Genomic DNA, 16,978 nt, shown 5'->3' with positions numbered 1-16,978 from the left:
GTTTCCCCAGGTGCTGTTATCACTGTTCTGTGGTAATAATGCCACTTACACCTGGTTTGCAGGTATGTGTATGATGTCAGTCATTGGGAGGAGACTGGAAGTTTCAGCCAAAATTATTACATCAACATGACACAGGCAATATTTGATTGAATTTTTTTTTGTTTTTATCTAGATCTGTTTAACAAAAGCACTTTTATTCTAGTTACTTGTTCCTTCATCTGATATACTTATCTCTAGAAGATATGCTTATTAAAAGAACTCTAAGTCCCTGGTTTTCTTTATATAGAGAATGAGTAATACAAGAGCTATTTTTTTTTTAAAGAAATAAAGCAGGAAATAGAAAAGGTTTTAGTCATTAAATTGCTATATCTCTTAGCTAATTCGCACAGGAAGTCTAAAAATTAAGCAGCATTAAAGTGTGACAAGTCACTAGCATATTTCGCTTCTTGATTTGAGTCTGTTGTTAATTTCAATACTTCATAAACAGTAGTTAAGCACGAAGATAAAACATATACATGTATTTTGTTTAATCTTTAAACTTTACAATTTATGATGCTTAGCAATGTCTGTATAAAGAGATAAAAATATTCTAAGTATTATATTTGCTATATGCTAACAGTCTGTTTTGTGAGTCATGGAATTTACTACAAAATTATATAAATATTGTAGTTTAAACCTATGTGTGAATTTTGGGAAAGAAACAGTCTGGGACAATGAAAGACAATTACCTGGACTAAGTAGCTGAGGATTAAAATAGACTTAAAGCAATAAGTATGATATATCAGAGTTTCTATCAGAGTTAGCCAGACAGAAAGGCTTTAATCTCAATCACGTATCAAATATATTTTAGGCACTTAATTCAAATGGTTGTCTACGAATATTTCACTAATATACATTTTTTAAAAATCAATTGCCAAATTGTTGCTACTATAATAGAAAAAGAATAAAAGAAATAATAATTCACACAAGTGTTTACTATATGCTAAGGCATTATTTCTAGTTCTTTACGTGTGATTACTCACTTAACCCTCATTAAAAAATCTATGAGGTAGATGCTATTTGTTGTTGTGTGCCTTCAAGTCAATTCTGACTCATAGTAACCCTATATGGGAGTAGAACTGCCCCATAGGGTTCCCTAGGCTCCCTACAGGAACAGATTGACGGGTCTTTTCTTCTGCAGAGCCACTGGTGGGTTTAAACTCCTAACCTTTCAGTTAGCAGCTGAGTGCTTATCCCAATTTACAGATGAGGAAACTGAGGCATACAGAGGGTAGATAATTTACCAAAGGTCACTCCGCTAGTGAGTGGAAGAGCTGGGATGCTAACCTAGACTTAGAACTCCGGAGTTTGGACTTCTAGCCATGGCACCATTCTGCCTTTGCCGTATGATGAATAATCATTTAATTCATTTTTGTTAAGGCAATCAGAATATCTGGTTAAAGCAGTAAATTATGGTAGGTTGTATTCCTTTACAATATGGAATATCCAAATATGCTGTATAGAATTTTTAAATAAATACTTTGTGTCTTAGTCATCTAGTGCTGCTCTAACAGAAATACCATAAGTGGATGGCTTTAACAAAGAGAAATTTATTCTCTCACAGTCTAGTAGGTTACAAGTCCAAATTCAGGGTGTCAGTTCCAGGGGACAGCTTTCTCTCTCTGTTGACTCTGGTCCCCTGGCCGAGGAGCTCCTCAGGCACAGGTACCCCAGGTCCAAAGGATGTGCTCTGCTCCTGGTGCTGCTTTCTTGGTGGTATGAGGTCCCCATGTCTCTCTCTCTTCGCTTCTCTCTTTTATATCTTGAAAGAGATTGGCTTAAGACACTATCTAATCTTGTAGATCTCATCAATATAATTGCCACTAATCTATCTCATTAACATCATAGTGATAGGATTTACAACACATAGGGAAATCACATCAGACGACAAAATGGTAGACAATCATACAGTACTGGGAATCATGACATAGCCCAATTGATACACAGATTTTTGAGGGACACAATTCAATCCATGACGCGTTCTTAGAAATCACATTCTTGGGTTATTGGAACTGAAAACACATGCTGTTGTTAGCTGCCATCAAGTTGACTGCAACTCATGGCGACCTTATGTATAACAGAACAAAACATTGCCTGGTCCTAGGCCATACTCAAAATAGTTCCTATGTTTGAGCCCATTGTTGTAGCCACCATGTCAATCCATTTCCTGTAGGGTTTCTCTGATTTTTGGTGACTCTTTACTTTACCAAACATGATGTCCTTTTCTAGCAATTGGTCTTTCCTGATGATGTGTCCAAAGTAAGCAAGACAAAGTCGCACCATCCTCACTTCTAAGGAGTATTCTGGCTGTACTTCCTCCAAGATGGATTTGTTCATTCTTCTGGCAGTCCACGATACAGTCAATATTCTTCCCTAACACCCAAATCAAATACATCAATTCTTCTTTGATCTTCCTTTTTCAGTGTCCAGGTTTCACATGCGTACGAGGTGATTGAAAATACCGTGGGTCAGGCGCACCTTTGTCATCAAAGTGACACATAACGATATTGGAATTCTCTACAGGCTAATTAGCAAATGAAATCTCCACTGCACCTGGTAGGAAAAAGACAAATGATAATTAATGTTTATTAAATGCTTACTGTGTGCCAAACATTATTCTAAGCACTTTTATTAACTTATTTAATCCTCATCAAAACTTTATCAGACATGTGTTATTATTATTCTCATTTTATGAACAAGGTTGAGAGATCACGTGCTCATCCTGTGTCCTCTTCCCATCTGTATCCCTTTCTTCCTGGACATTTCTGGATCTTTTGGTACTTTCTTGTTTTCCATTTGTGGGTAATTTAGAAACAATTAGGTGGGGTTTTTTTTTTGGTTAGGAAAGTTGGAATTTTTTATTCAGAATTGAGACAGAAGATAATTGCTGCATCATAACAACAAAAACTTTGAAGGTATTTTGCTGTGCAGTGTGTAATGAATGCAGTTTAGTGTAAAGGTAATAACCAGGAGCTCTGGAGTCAAGTTTTTGGAATCCTGACTCTGTCTCTTCTTAGGTGATCTCGAGCAAGTTACGTAACTTCTAAAGACAGTGCCTCTTGACTGGATTATAGGGAAACATCCTTGCCTTGCTCCCTTGAGTGAAGGGATGAGTGGGAGGAGAGTGTTGAGTGTGTGAGAGGGAATGAAAGTGGCAGGAGGTTATAAAAGTATCTAAAAATGTTTCCTCCTGTCATCACTCAGCGTTTCCCATTACCTATTTCATATTTTCTATTTGTTTAATGATGAAATCTGTTCGATTTCTGTCAGCTTCATCTTAGTCATATGAGAACTGTCTATAATAAATGTGTTTGTATGAGAACTGAGCTACCAGGCCCACCCATGCTGTTACAGTGAGATCACTTTCTGCAACACTTGTTCTCAGTCTGTTTGCCATCTTTCCTGATGTGTCACCAATGCTGTCTATGAACCACACCCATAAAAACAACTCAGAAACAGATTTTCTTTAACCAACATTGTGACGTTGTTGAATTGGAATATTTTTAACTAGGCCACATAGCTGTCTAATTGATCATTTTTCCTCCATTTTCAACACATATTTACTGAAGACTTACTCTGTGCTAGGTACTCATGATATTTAGATAAACTACAGTAATCACTGTTATTACCCCTCAGTGCCTCATAGTAGCAGCAAGCCTAACGTACCTTGTACATTGCTAGTGCAGACTGTTTTTACTCTTTTAAATTAAATTGCACTCCAACCCTTCACTTTTTCTTAGAACCCATCATCTCTATTTCTGTCTTCGGTTTGTACTCCTGTACTAACATCATTATTTACAAATACATTGTTATGGATTGAATTGTGTCCCCTCAAAATGTGTGTCAACTTGGATAGGCCATGATTTTTAGTACACTGTGATTGTCCACCATTTTGTTACCTGATGTGATTTTCCTATATGTTGTAAATCCTACCTCTATGCTATTAATGAAACAGAATTAGACGAAGTTATGTTAAGGATGCAGGACTCAATCTACAAAATTAGGTTGTATCTTGAGTCAATCTCTGTAGAGATATAAAAGAGAGAATCGAGTAGAGAAATAGGAGTACCTCATACGACCAGGAATGAAGAACCAGAAGGGGAATGCACCCTTTGGGCCTGGGGTCCTTGCACTGAGAAACTCCTAGACCAAGGGAAGATTGATGACAAGGACCTTCCCTCAGAGCCGACAGAGAAAGAAAGATTTCTCATGGAGCTTACAACTGAATTCTGGCTTCCAGCCTCCTAGACTGTGAGAGAATGAATTTCTCTTTGTTAAAGCCACTTACGGTACTTCTGTTATAGCAGCACAAGATAACTAAGACAGGATTTGGTACCGAGAGTCAGGTATATGAATTTTGGGGGGCCAATGGGTGGAATGTTATGGATTGAATCGTGTCTCCGAAAAAATCTGTTGACTTGGCTAGGCTGTGATTCTCTGTATCGTGTGATTGTCCACCATTTTATCATCTGATGTGATTTTCCTAAACGTTGTAAATCCTACCTCTATGATATTAATGAAGCAGTATTAGCTGCAGTCATGTTAATTAATGAGGCAGGACTCCGCCTACAAAATCAGGTTGTATATTGAGTCAATTTCTTTTGAGATATAAAAGAGAGAATTCAACAGAGACATGGAGGACCTCATACAACCAAGAAAGCAGCTCCAGCTGCAGAGTGCATCCTTTGGACCCAGGGTTCCTGCATGCAGAAGCTCCTAGACCAGGGAAAGATTGATGACAAGGACCTTTCCCCAGAGCCGACAGAGAGAGAAAGCCTTCCCCTGGATGTGGTACCCTGAATTCAGACTTCTAGTCTCCTAGACTGTGAAAGAATAAATTTCTCTTTGTTAAAGCCATCTACTTGTGGTATTTCTACTATAGCAGTAGTAGATAACTGAGACATCAAAGCATCCACACTTCATTTTTTTCTATCAAGGTCACGATTGACTTATACTCCTCTTTTTGGCTGCATCCAATGTTTATTTCTGGTAGTGCAAGTCTGGTTACATGCATTTACTTTGCACAAAGTACATATTATTCCCTTACCCCCTTTGAGGTCTAGACTTCTGCTATCTAATATGATAGCCCCTAGCACGTAGAACATAACTCCTGGCATATAGTAGGCACTCAATAAATGTCTGTTGAACAAATAAGTGAGTGGAATATTTCCACAAATGGATATTAACGTATATGACTTAAAGTTCTGAACTAGAGGTACAGATACAAAGATGAATTTGTTATACTCTTTGCCCTTTTTAGCATGCAGCTAAAGACCTGCCTTTCTAAGAGAGCTGTACAGTTTCGATCAGGTAAAATTAATTTTGACCTTGCATGGGTGTGTGTATGGGCATGGAATGAGAGTTTAAGAAGTTATTATATAATTGAAAATCTGGTGTCACTGTATGTTTGGCATACTTCATTAACACTGACATACTGACATTTCTTAGTAAGAAAGCAGCAGCTATCCTACGTAATCCTTCTCTCTTTTTTAAGAATTTTTTTATGGCAGAAACTAAGCCATAATGCAACTTAAACTTGGAACTAAGCCAAACAACTAGGATTCATAGGTAAATTATTACTGTTACTATTATTACCACCTTACCATTATCATTATCTCATCACAAATATTATTACTACTAATGAGAGTTGTAATTATATTACTTTTATATTATTTCTCTCCCCAAGGAATTCCTCCTCTCTCTTTCCATTTTTTATCTCATTCTAACTGTGTGTCTATAAAATTTACTTAATTATATAATATTAAACTAAAGAACGTTGAATCAGTACTGATTTGGTGTACAAGAAAGAAGATGCCCTACAAAAGCTGTGTTGTAATAAGTAACATGTCTTCCAGACATGACATTTTTCTGCTTGCAGCTGAAGGTAGAAATATTTTTGAAACAAATTTAGCATTGTGTTTGGAGTCAGGCATTAAGCAGATTTTCACTGGGTGTTTGAAAGAAACCTCACAGTCCTAATTAGACAGAAGAATGAGATACATAGGCAGGGCTATCACATTCAGCATTGTAGGTTGTGCACTGCACAATTCCCAGGCATGCCATTTACAGAGACCATGATGTGAATGGCACACTTAGTGTTCTGCAACAAAGCATCCCTGTATATGTGGAGGTATTGGGAGGAAAAAAGATGACAGTTCACTAAAGTGTTAGGTAGATTTGTGGTCATCCCATTGTCTTTGATAGCAATTTTATTTATTTTCCAAATGTGTTTCTCTGTTCATTTATTTATTTATTATACTTTAGATGAAGGTTTACGGAACAAACTAGCTTCTTATTAAACAATTAGTACTGCTTTGTGACATTGATTACCAACACCACGACATGTCAACACATTCCCCTTCTGGAACTTGGATTCCCTATTACCATCTTTCCTGTCCCCTCTTGCCTTCTAATCCTTGCCCCTGGGCTGGTGTGCCCCTTTAGTCTCATTTTGTTTTATGGGCCTCTTTAATCTTTGGCTGAAGGGTGAACCTCAGGAGTGACTTCAGTACTGAGCTAAAAAGGCATCCAGGACATCTAGGTCAATTGACATAACAAAGTGTATTAAGAAAACATCTGCATCCCCCTTTGGTGAGTGGCTCTGGGGTCTTAAAAGCTAGCAAGCGGCCATCTCAGATGCATCAATTGGTCTCAACCCACCTGGAGCAAAGGAGAATAAAGAACACCAAATATGAGCCCAAGAGAAAGAAAGGGCCACATAAACCAGAGACTCCATTAGCCTGAGAATGGAAAAACCAGATGGTGCCCGGCTACCACCAATGATTGTCCTGACAGGGAACACAACAGAGAATCCCTGATTGAGCAGGAGAAAAAAGGGATGCAGACCTCAAATTCTAGTAAAAAAGACCAGACTTAATGGTCTGACTGAGACTGGAGGGACCCCAGAGGTCAGGGCCCCTGGATTCTCTCTTAGCCCAAAACTAAAAACATTCCTGAAGCCAACTCTTCAGAAAAAGGTTAGACAGAACTATAAGACATAGAATGATGCTGGTGAGAAGTGTGATTCTTAGCTCAAGTAGACACATGAAACTATGTGGGCAGCTCCTGTCTGGAGGCGAGATGAGAAGGCAGAGGGGGACAGGAGCTGGTTGAATGGACATGGGATATACAGGGTGGGGAGAAGGGGTGTACTGTCATGTTGTAGGGAGAGCAACTAGGGTCATATAACAATGTGTGTATAAGTTTTTGTGTGAGAAACTGACTTGAATTGTAAATTTTCACTTAAAACACAATAAAAAAAGGGGGGGTGGTGTCTGGGGGGCCATACTCTCACAGTTTCTCCAGTCTCTGTTAGACCAGTAAGTCTGGTCTTTTTTTATGAGTTAGAATTTTGTTCTACATTATTCTCCAGCTCTGACTAAGACCCTCTATTGTGATCCCTATCAAGAGCAGTCAATGGTGGTAGCCAGGCACCATCTAGTTGTGCTGGACTCAGTCTGGTGGAGGCTGTGGTAGTTGTGGTCCATTAGTCTATTGGACTAATCTTTCCCTTGTGTCTGGTTTTCTTCATTCTCCCTTGCTCCAGACAGGGTAAGGCCAGTGGAGCATCTTAGATGACTGTTCACAAGCTTTTAAGACCCCAGACGCTACTCACCAAAGTAGGATGTACAGCATTTTCTTTATGAACAGTATTATGACAATTGAGCTAGATGTCCCACGAGACCATGGTCCCCCAGCCTTTGGCCCAGTAATTCAGTCCCTCAGGAAGTTTGGATGTATCTATGTAGCTTCCATGACCTTGCCTTGTACAAGTTGTTCTGGCTTCCCCGGTATTGTAACTGTCTTACCCTTCACCAAAGTCACCGCTTATCTATTGTCTATTTGGTGTTTTTCCATCCCCGCCCCTCCCTTCCCTCGTAACCATCAAAGATTGTTTCTTTTTGTGTGTAAACCTTTTCATGAGTCTTTATAGTAGTGGTCTCATACAAAATTTTCTTTTTGTGATTGACTTATTTCACTCAGCATAATGCCCTCCAGGTTCATCCATGTTGTGAGATGTTTCGAAGATTCATCATCGTCGCTGATCATTATATAGTACTCCATTGTATGTATGTACCATAGTTTGTTTAACCATTCATCTGTTAATGGGCACCTAGGTTGTTTTCATCTTTTTGCTATTGTGAACAATGCTGCAATAAACATGGGGGTGGGTATGTCTATTCGTGTGATGACTTTTATTTCTCTAGGATATATTCCTTATTTTTTAATTAATTTTTTCCTGGAAGCCACAAATACTAAAAGTAATTTGAATGAAAAGAGAAAGACAATTTCTCAGTTGAGGATTTCACAATCAATATTAAATCTCACAAAAATACAGGATCACACAAGAGAAAAGTAAATTTAAAATGTGGAATTACAAAGTGTATAAATGCCAAATGAACTAATAAAGAGGAAAAGATATGTGAAAACATTAAAGATGGGATATGACTCTGTTTCTACAAATAACCGCAGTTTACATAGCCTGAATTCTCTCATTACAAAACACCTAGTGCTGAGTAAAAAATTATTTTAAACACATTGCTTAGCTTACAAGACAATTAGAGAAATCTCCAGTCCTTTAACATTATACTTATTCAGTATGTACTAAATGTTCTAAAAATCCATTGCCGTTGAGTTATTTCTGACTCATAACAACACTATAGGCCAGAGTAGAACTGCCCCCATAGGATTTCCAGGTGGTGATTGATGAATTCAAACTGCCAACCTTTTTGGTTAACACCCAGAGCTTGCCACAGCTCTTAACCACTGTGTCACCAGAGCTCCAAAAGTTAAATCAACTGTTGTCTTGTCTCGACTCCTTGGAAACCCTATGGGGTAGTTCTATTCTGTCTTAGGGTCACTGTGAGTTGGAATCGACTCAATGGCAACAGGTTTTTCTAAATGCTGTAGCCAGTATAATTAGAAATGTAAAACAAAAGTTATAAGAATTGGAAAAGAAGGAACAAACCTGTACCTATATGCACATAATATGGTTGCTTATAAGGAAAAAAATCCAAGAGACTCTACGAATTATAAGAACCTAAAAAAAAAAAAAAAATTTTTTTTTTAGTAAGACTGCTGAATGTAAGACCAACATACAAAAATCAATTACATTTTCATACATCAACAACAAAGTGTCAGAAAATATCATTTTTAAAAAGATACCATTTACAAAAACAGCCAAAAATGTGTCTAGAAATAAATTTAATAAAAGATTGGCAAGATTTTTATGAAGAAATCTATAAAATTTTATTGAAATGTCTTTTAAAAAAGCAAGTTATATCATGTTCATAAAAATGTAAGCTCAAATAAAAAAATTAAAAAAAGCTCAAATATACTCCTCAAATTAATTATAAATGAATTACAAATACAATCCAACCCAACTCAACAGATATGAGTAGTGTAATAAAATGAAGTTGCTGGTATTTGAGGTGAATCTGGAATCCTTTCAGGAGTCTTGTATAAATAACACTACCTCTGATAGAAAAAAAAAAATTCCTTGTAAATTCTATTATCAGAAGGTTGAATGCTCAGAGATATGTATTACAGATAGGAAAGCTATCCTATTTCAAAGGTATCTTACTTACCAAGAACTAGAATATTTACCTGAGCATTAGGAAATTAAGAATGTGATTTTTGGCAAAGGAATTGCTGTCTCACTTGCAGGATGGCATTTTTCATCCATGACTCGAAACGGAAGTCTGGAATGCCTTTCCAGTGCCAAAAATGGATATAGGACCTAGGTTTCCAGATCTAGAAGTGAATGTTTTAGCAAGTGCACCCTGCCACACATGAGAGCATCCAAAGCATCCAGAGGTATCTGAATGACTGTACCTCACCCAAAGCCCATTTGTTAAACTATAACAAGCATGCCACCTGTTCCTTCAGAGGCCAATAAGTGATCTTTGAACAGGGTTGGAGTTAAAAAGTAAACCTTATGCTTCACGTTTTTGCATTGTTATAACTGAAATAAAACAACTGACGATAGAAGTATGCAGTCAATGTTTGCTTCTAAGATCAACTCAGTGTTCACATTTTAAAGGAAGAACATATTTGCTATGAAAAAGTTTTTTCAAATAGTCTGCTTTTGAAGCAGCTCATAAAACTATAACACTGTAATCAGCCAACCTTCCTGTACCACAGTTACCTTTCCAGCCCTATTTCCATGAGTTTTTGTTAATACAAAAAAAAAAAAAAAGGATCGATTCAAAACGCAAGATTAGAGATGCTCTTTTTTAGAATTAAATTATTACTTTTTCATTAAAAACTCAAGACAAGGACAAAATCCTCAGTCAATAAGCTTTTTTTTTTTTTTCCCAATAAGCATAAGTGCAAAATTTGGAAGATGGAAAAATCCTGCACCAGCGACGTGATTGATGTTTCCTTTTCACATTTTCTTCTGTGTTTCTGACTCACCCTCTAGCCCTGCTTTTCCTCTCATACATCCCCTTCATTGTTAGAAAGAGAATGACACAAACTGAAAACTTCATGGAAAGCACGCATGGAAATTTAGTTCCTACAATACACACTTTAAAGTATAGAGTTTTTTATTTGCTTTTCTCTTCTGTTGTCTTGTTCACTGGTTGTTAAAACTAAGTATAATCTGAAAAGGGTGCAAAACATAAGAATATAGATTACCTGAATGGTACTATCAATCACCTTGATCTAGTTGGCATTTATAGAATACTCCATTCAACAACAGCAGAACATACATTCTTCTCATATTCACATGGAACATTCACCAAGATAAACCACATTTTCGGTCATAAGGGTCATAAAACATAGCTTAATAAATTTAAATTACGAGAAATCATGCAAAGTATGGTTAGATTACAATGGGGTTAAACTAGAAATCAACTATAGAAAGATAGGTGGAAAATTCCAAGTATCCAGAAATTAAGTAATATACTTCTAAATAACCTATGGGTCAAAGAAGTCACAAGATAAATCAAAAAATATTTTATTTCAATGAAAATAAAAACACAACTTTTCAAAATGTGTGGGACACAGTGAAAGTATGACTTAGAGGGAAATGTATACATTAAATGCATATATTAGAAAAGAAGATCTAAAATCAATAACCTAAGCTTCTAAAAAAAATTTTTTTTTCTACCTTAAGAAACTAGTAAAAAGGGTGAAATTCAATTCATCAACAAGCATATAGGAAATGTTCAATTTTACATACAGTTCAACCAAAAAGATGTAAATAAAAACACCACCTTTACATACTAAATTGGGAAATTTATATTTTTAAAGTTAAATGTCCAGTACTGGTATGGGTGAGGTGAAACAGGCACCATAGATTAGTAGTGATTGTACAAATTGATATAACTCTTTTGGAATGAAATTCGACAGTGTAGCCTTAATTTTACCTTCATTTTGAATTGATATTTCCATTTTAATGATTATAAGGAAATAATTCTAGATTAAGAAAATATCTATTTCACAAAGACAGCTATAAAAATATTATTTATAATAGTAAAACTGAAAACAGCCAAAGTATCCAAATAAGGGTGGTATTACATAGAACAAAGTGTATCCACTCATTGGAACAGTATATGGCCACAAAAGTTAGTATCTTGGGATAATTTATAATAATTTAATAATAATGATAATACATGAAAAGACTATGGAACAAAAATTATATGGATAGAAATAAAGTCAGAGAGAAATATACCCAAAGGAAAAGCTGGTTTCTTTGCTTTGATAGGTTTACCCTTCTTACAGCTTTCTATGAAGGGCATAGTAGCTTTGCTCATGGGCTTTGGAGTCCAGCGGCTCGGATTATCATCTTAGCTTTGCCACTTCACTTACTAGTTGTGGGAGCCTCAGTTCTCATTTGTAAAGATGATGATTGAAGGTCTCTCCCTAGGGTTACTGTGGAGAATGAGGGCGATAATGTACAAAGAGTGTTTTGAGTGTTCAGCACAGGGTCTGTCACACATTAAATCCTCAATAAATGCTAGCCATTTTTTTTTATTGTTACTAGTTATAACAGAAAAAAAAGTCTTAAAAAAAATGTAAGTACATTAGAACAGGTTCATCCGTATTTGCATGGGGAGTTTGTATTTCTATATAGGGCTCTATTTACTGGAAACTTTGGTGGTGTAGTGGTTAAGAGCTATACCTGCTAACCAAAAGGTCGACAGTTTGAATCCACCAGGCGCTCCTTGGAAACTCCATGGGGCAGTTCTACTCTGTCCTATAGGATCACTATGAGTCAGAGTTGACTCGATGGCAACGGATTTATTTTTTTGTTTTTTTTTTTTTTTGAGTGATTTGAATATTCGAGACATTTATTTACTAATTGCAGGGTATTTTTAGTCTTTAAAGGGGCGAATGAATTTCTTTTTATATACAAAAAAAGGTACGCACTACGAAACCATAACTGTATTTGAACCTCTGTGTATTTAAAAGTGGTTTAACCAGGACCACACCACGGAGACAGAGATAAGAATTCAAAGCTACTGGCTTTAGCTACTTGTTACCTCAAGTCTACAGGTTTTGACTTTTTTTTTCCAGAGTAAGAAATAGAGTAATCTGTACTTCTTTCTTTTCCCCTGTTGGGTGGGTGGGAGACCAGAGAGTATGGTAGTCCCACAGAGCAAAATCCCTATAAGATCTTTAGTAGACTGAGAAATCCTCTTCAGCTTTAGGATTCTTTTTAATATAACACTTCATATTGTTTAGAAAGTGGCAATATAATTCTATATGATTTCATCACCAAATATAGAGTTTTGTCCATAATAGAAATATCATAAATTCTAACAAGAAATAATCATTTTTAAAGAAGATTCTTTCTTACCTGTTTGCAATAAAACTTATATTCATTAAAACACTTCCGAAAGAAAGAAGAAAAAGAATTGGGAAAAAGATGTACAATTCCTTCAGGATGAAGGAAACTTCTGCAGTTGTGTTAGAGGGTAACTGTATGCTTAAAAAACGATTGTATTTTCACAGTGAATATTTTTACATTAACTTTTGCTTTAAGATTTCAATTCCTCATAATAGGAAGTATTTCTGTGAGTAAATAATATTTATAAGTAGAAGTCTAAGGCAGAACATTTGGTGTGTTATTTTGAATTGCGCAGAAACACGAATGAGTGTGTTTTTATTGTGTCCTCTACTCCCCTGGCAGCATTTTATGTAATTTATACCTGAGCACTTACGTGGTCACCTCTGGCAAGCCTTGTCCACACGCGTCACCACAGCTATTCAAACCTACCCAATTGTTAAGGCCCAGCATAATAAGTCCACATCCTCCATGTGGCTCTTCTAACCTCCTGAGCCCACAATGCTAATCTACTTTACAAACCACTCCTCAGGCATCATTTTATCGTATTCTGCCTTAAGCTGTTGTATTTTAAAAAATAAAAATCTAACTACTATGTAACAATCACATTGTATCACTGAAAGTTTAGAAGCTAGAGTAACAGTCATCTCTAAAATTTTGATATATATTCTTTCTGTACCTTTTTCACATGCATGTTTCCCATAATTATAATTAAAGCATACATCTCATTTTCTTCCTGTTTTTTTTTTCACTCGACATGTAAAAAAAAGTATAACTGAGGATAATGAAGTAAGGCAGGAGGTGCGATAGGAACATAGAGGGGCAACTAAGTCAATTGGGTAGGTGAAAATAAGAAAGAAAGGTGTTATAGCAGTAACTGTCTGAACTGAATTTCCAAGGACCTGCCAGAATTATCCAGGAAGAAGAGAGGAGTCAAAGGCAGATGGTGTGCAGAAGCAAGCAGCACTAGGCAATGTTGCCTAAATCAGAAACTGCAGGTAGTTCACTGAGTCGAAGCTACAGAGCCTGTGGCAAAGGTCCCTATGTGGAACCAGTATAGCGTGGAAGGCTCGGATGCCAAGCCAAGCAGCATGAGTTCCATCTGCCAACAATGGGCAACCACAGAAACTGTTCATAGGTGTTCCAGCCAAATATATTGGTAAAATTGCTACCTTTTTATGACAAATACAGCTAATTATCTCCCTGATACTTGTCCGGTTCTTTCTAATAGAACCCTGATTTTGCAATGTGCCCACTTAAATACTCAAGTCTCCAGACTTCCTCATGGTCCAGAGAGGCCGTGTAACCCACTTCTGACCAAGTAGATATAAGCAGGCTGGTGAAGCTGCTGAGAAAGCTTTTTTTTTTTTTCCCCCTCTGATGAAAAGGGAAAGACAGCTGGCACATATATTTTTCTTTTCCATTTTTCTTGCCTAGAATGTGAGCACCGTTCCTCAAGGTGGAGCAGCCATCTTGCAATCATGAAGAATAAAATCGCCTTGATGACTTTCTTGAGCAGCTGCACTTGTATTGGATTGTCTACCTCTTGATTTCTTGTCACATGAGGAAAATCAATCTCAATCTGGTTAAGCTTCTGAGTTAGGTTTCTGTTCATGCAACTGAATGCAATCCTATCTAATATAATATATTCACTTCTTGGAGATTCACAATGAACTTAACACATCAAAGATTCTGGGAAGTCCTATTTAGCTTTGTTTAACTTAATATTACAATTATTTGACTACAGAACTCATTTTCCTCAGGACACTTAGTATATCTCACCCAGCATGAGTGTTCTCCAAAAGTTTGGAAAAGGCTGTTCTTTTTGTACTGATCCTGTAGGTGGATAGTTGTTTTATCAAGATAGGGAACACAGAAGGATAAACATGTTAGGAGAGAAGATGATGAGTTTAATTTCGAACATGTTGAACCTGAGACATCTAAGTGGAGATGTCCATGGACAGTTGACTACACAGTCCTGAAGCTCGAGAGTGAGATTTGGGAGTGAGCAAGGCAAGTGATGGTTAAACTGTGGGCTCTTTGTGTTAAACTGTGATTATTAAGAGAGAAAATGCAAGTATTCTCACCAATGAGGAAAGTGGCAGTCTAGTTTTAGAACTAGGAGCCCTGGTGGTGCAATGGTTAAGCACTCAGCTGCTAACTGAAAGGTCAGGGCCCTGGCAATATGCTCCTATAAAAATTACAGCCTAAGAAGCCCTATAGGGCAGTTCCACTCTATCCTACAGGGTCACCATAAGGATGGCACACAACAATTTTAGAATCTTTTCTCTTAATTGCCATGCTATACCACTTCTCTAGAAATAGGAAATGAAAAAAAAAAAAAAAACTTTTGAAGTCAGATACCAAACCTCTTGCCGTCAACTCAATTCTTACTTATAGCGACCTTATAGGACAGAGTAAAACTGCACCATGGAGTTTCCAGGGAGTGCCTGGTAGATTCAAATTGCCAGCCTTTTTGGTTAGCAGCCATGGCTCTCAGCCACTATACCACCAGGGTTTCCTAAAGTCAGACACACTGGAGCTCAAATCCTGACTAGGCCATTTACTTAGCTGTGTGACCTTGGCTCAGTTATTCAACTTCTCTGAGCTTTAGTTTCCTCGTCGTGCAGTTAACAATACCTAACCTTAGAGGGATGTGAGGTCTATAAAGGATACAACGTCTCGCCTGGTAAATTGTAGCTGCTCAGTTAATGTTAATCCCCTTTTCCCTCTATCTGGAAAAGATCTGTTGTCCTCATACTTTCATCTCCTGCGTAGTTCCTAATAAGATGCGCAGGACGATGGCCAATATGACAAACATTATTTCAGGCCACATTAAGATTTCACAGATTTAAGGAGAATTTAAAACTATGCTGAGGCAATTATTTAGTTTCTGCCTACTGAATTTATACAACTTGAAGAAGGAATTCCAGGGTAGGTTAAAAGAGATTACATGTACATGACAGATCTCTCTATTTTACTGATATATATATTTAACATAAAACTTACAACGTGCTTCCTATGTGCCTTGTATTTTTCTAAGCACCTTGCAAATATGAACTCATTTAAAATTTATAATAAACTTACAAGTTAGGTACTATTATTTTTCTCATATGGCAGACAGCAAAACTGATACATAGAGAAATTAAGCAATTTGTCCAGTCACATAGTTAGTAAGCGGCAGAGCCGAGATTCAAACCTGGGCAGTCAGGCCCCAAAGCCCATGCTCTTAACCACTATACTGCTGTACAAAATATTCCAGTAAAGAAATTATCTCATATTATTTACTGTTCTTTCATCCTCAGGATGAAAATAGTAATTTGTCTTGGTGCATCTCTCAATCAATGTCAGAAATATACATAAAGGAACTTTTAGCTAAGAGCCATTTAGACGAGAAAGTGTTAAAAATTTGTGTCAATATAGTGCTGTCACAAGTAACTATCTCAGCAATAATAACAGAACTGCTCTCCTTAGTTTGAACTTTCTAGGCTCCGTATAATTAATTTAAACATGAGAGAGCATGTGTGCATTTTTTTTTTTTTTTTTAGGAAAAGTACTGGTTACCTTACTGGAGGAGCACATGTATTTTCAAAGGCTCTCACTCCCTTCCTAGGAATGAGCAGCTGTAGCCAGGAAGCACATGAACTAAGAAATAGTGCCAGTGGCAGAAGGCTTAGATTAAAGCTCAAGGAAGTTCCCGAGATGATGTTTTTAAAGGGCATGTGAAGGGCATAGAACAGGTAGAAAACAAAATACAAGATTATTTCAAAAGAAACAATTCTCCATTTTATCCTTTCCCAATAGTCTTCCAGTTTAAAGAGATAACAGACTGGATTCATGGAAAATTGATAGACAAGCAATGCCCCTTTTTATCTGGAAACCCAGGTCCTGTGTCCAGCGTGTATTTGTTGGAAGATCTAAGTTTGGCACTTACATCTTACACATCGCTTTCTCTTTCTCTAAATGTGTACAACTATTCCTGTTACCTCCCACACACTGATGCTGGGAGGACAAATGAAATAATGTTTATAGCTCCATGGAAGAAGGATACTAGGTATACTAAAAATATCACTATTTTCAAAGTCCTTTATTTCCTTGGAAAGGTACAGTAAGTAATACCACTTACAAAGTGTTGTTGGAGAGTCA

Source organism: Elephas maximus, chromosome 4, assembly GCF_024166365.1.
Source record: "Elephas maximus indicus isolate mEleMax1 chromosome 4, mEleMax1 primary haplotype, whole genome shotgun sequence".
Lineage (NCBI taxonomy): Eukaryota > Metazoa > Chordata > Mammalia > Proboscidea > Elephantidae > Elephas > Elephas maximus.
Note: the sequence above shows the minus strand (reverse complement) of the source record.